Source organism: Mastomys coucha, unplaced genomic scaffold (genome assembly GCF_008632895.1).
Source record: "Mastomys coucha isolate ucsf_1 unplaced genomic scaffold, UCSF_Mcou_1 pScaffold12, whole genome shotgun sequence".
Lineage (NCBI taxonomy): Eukaryota > Metazoa > Chordata > Mammalia > Rodentia > Muridae > Mastomys > Mastomys coucha.
Window position 1 is genome coordinate 84,579,530 of NW_022196894.1, and position 3,478 is coordinate 84,583,007.

Below are 3,478 nucleotides of genomic sequence, written 5' to 3' on the forward strand. Positions count from 1 at the left end.
CACACACACACACACACACACTTAAAAATAAAAGGAGGGAAAGAAATAATATAATTTAAATGTACCCAAAGTGAAACATTTAATGATAAAATTTTAGTGTTTGATGAGTTTAAATAGTGGCTTTTAAGAAGATGGGCTCACATACTGAGCCCCCAAACTTGTAAGTGTTACCTTTTTGGTGAAAGTGCTTTTGTCTGTATAATTTAGGTAGAAAACTGCATACCAGTTCATAGTAAATTATCAAGTTGATGCTGAATTCAGTGATATGTGCCCTTCAAATGAAACAAGGTGTGCAGCAGACATAAGGAACCAAACTCGGAGTCATGTGGACAAGACAGGAGAGACTGCATTTACTACTGAACAAATGTAAAGCAGCGAGGTTCATACCTTCCCTGGAGCTGCAGAGCAAGAGTTGCCCTCCAAGTACTCTTGTTTCAGACTTGTGGTTGGCAAAACTTTAAGAGAGTAAATTCTCACTATCTTTAGACATGCAGTTACCTGTAATTCATTATGGAAGACCTCGGTAACAAGTACAGTTTATACTTTCTTTTTCAGCACCCTTGTGTTTATAAACAACCTAGATACTCACAAGCTTTTGACAAAACATGTGTACACCCATTGAACTGCCATGTTTCAGGGTGCTGTCCAATTGACAGCAGAAAAATATGTCATGGCCTACACACTAGTTGTGACAAATATTTCCTTTAAGATGTTTTCCCCTAAAAATGAAAGATTACTCAACTAACATTCTCCATTTCTAAGGTTGAAAGTGAAGCAATAAGAGTTTGCCTAAAATTCAGTCATCAATAGGAGGAGAGGACCTCGGCCCTGTGAAGGTTCTGTGCCCCAGTGTAGGGGAATGCCAGGGCCAAAAAGTGGGAGAGGGTGGGGTGGCAGGCATGGGGAGGGAGGAGGCAACAGGGGTTTGTTTTTGTTGTTTTTTGGAGGGGAAACTGGGAAAGGAGAAATTTACATGTAAATAAAGAAAATATCTAATAAAAAAACATGGAAAAAAAGATTTAACATCTGAATTGAATCATATATGTAAAATATAGGACAAAAAGGAAATAAAATTCAATAATGATTGCAAAAAAAAAAGAGTTTGCCTAAATATGGATACATGTAATCAGAATCATTCAAATGTCAGACACACTCAGGATAACACGGTAAACTCAGTAGGAATGCTCATGAGTTGCCCATGAGATGAGATACTTGGAAGCTATGTGAACACTGAAAGCAGCAGTGTCCGTACAACTGAATGGAAGTATTCATAAAAATGTTGTTTGGCTCAGCAGATAATAACTAAATATTTGGGAACTGGAAGGAAGGAAACGTACAAACAGTCAAAAGCAGCAAAGTCCATCCAGGAAACGTGGAATCCACATGGCATATCACAAGGTTGGGTTCCTTGTACAACGTACAATGGAGTCTGCTTCAGATTATGCAATGACCTAAGAGTCCACAAGTAACCACAGAAGCAGGAGCCTCTATTTTATGTCTGAGCTAGAGGGCTTACTTTCCCTCTAGGGAAAGGGGGGGTTCTATATAATATAAGATTCAAATAGGAAGTGTGGGATTCCCTTATGGCCACAAAGTAATTCCATCCAATGTGTTGATAGCACTATCAATACCTAAGTGTTGACAAGGTTTGCAAATAGGTAGCCCTTATGTTCTCACCTGATGATGTAGCACCCTGATATGTCCAAGGGTTAGGTTCTGATATCTTCCACAATAGACATACCCACATATAATAATACTACATGAACTTTTTCATTCCCTGGGGTCCTAGGTTAGTGCTTAGACAAATGCACAGGGAGGAAATAGTAGTGCCTTTTTAAATTCATTCCACATCTTTAATCCACCTTATTTTCAAAATGTTTTAGATACAATAAGAAAGGAGAGCAAGAATTTCTCTGATGATGGCTCTTGTTTGTGATGTAGCTTGGTGGGGGAAGGGCCCATCTAGTATACGAGAAATCCTAGGTTTGTTCCCCATCACTGATTATGATCCTAGCCATACAAAAGGTAGAAGCTAGAGGTTCAAGACTTCAATCTCATCCTCCACATCAAATGACAGGAAGCCACCTGGACTACATCAGACTATGTCTCAACATAAGTTAAATTGCTTCTGATAGCAGTGGCTCTTATTTTTAAATTCATGAAAGTAATGCTGACTTTTCACCCTTGATAGCTGTCATGTGTCCCAGACATCCTCCACAGAGTCTATGTTGAAGATACTGTAGCAGCTGGTGACACGTTGAGGGTGGTGAAATGTCGGGAGGACCCTAGTGGGGAAATAAGTCATTGGTTTTGAGTATTTTTATTATTGTAATTTGGTTTTTAATTTGGGTTTAGGTTGTCTTTGGGTGGTTTGGGGGGAAGCTAAGTCCAGAGCCTTGACCATGTTGGGCAAGTGGTCTGCCACTGTCTTACTTCATAGCCCAAACGTAAGTCACTAGGAGACATATGTCCTTGAAGGGTATATTGGGACCTTGGACTGACCATGACTCTGTCTCTCCTTTACTCCCTCTTTTCTGCTCCTAAACTATAATGAGTTCAGCAGGTTTTCATGTTCATGATGTTCCACAGACCCTGAAGTGACACAGTCAAGTGACCTTGGACAGACATTCTGAACCTGGACACCAAAATCAACCTTTCTTGCGTCCTAGTTGACTGCCTCACCAGTCTTGTTACATTGATGGAAATCTAGCATAGCTGTGGAGACAGCCAAAGAATCCTCAGAATATGTGAAGAATTTGCCCCCAAAGTCAGACAACCAATAAAGAAATCCTTCTTTTGCAAAGCCTGTGATACTCCCTGTTAATGGGGAAATGCTGCCTAATAAGGGCCTCAAAAAAGGCTCTCTTTAGTGAACTGACCACTAGCCAAGTGCCTCCCTCAGCTCATTCCAACTGACTTCACTGGATGTTCATAAATGACTAGAACTTGTCTCCTCTTCTTTCAACCATAGCATTCACCCATGTGATTATCTGTACTAAGATACCCAATAAATGTTTATTAGATGAACAAATCAAAGATATAAGAAAAGGGGGAGGATGTAATAAGGGGAAACAACAAGGAACATTTCAGAAGTGTTTTCCATTGCTATATGCAAGCATCTCTTACTGATAATTATCTCAGCCATGTTGATCCGTGAAATACTTAAAGGATACCAGGGCTCAGCAAATAAGAACTATTTATAGTTTGAGCTTCAGATGGGCTGTTGGTAACCAGATCCCAATCAAAACGGAAATCTGATTCAGGACTTCATAATGTTCATACATTTGACAAAAATTAATTACCCCCAAGTGTTTTTGAAGATTTGGCGTGAGAGTGACAGCAATACTAGAAATGTGAGCTGGGAGGAAATGAATAGAAGTTGGCTTAAGGTTTGTTGGTGGTTTTCTTGGACATGAAAGGCAACCATAAACGCACTTCAATCTCAACTGTTAGTGACTGAAGCTTTCTTAGGGTTGTT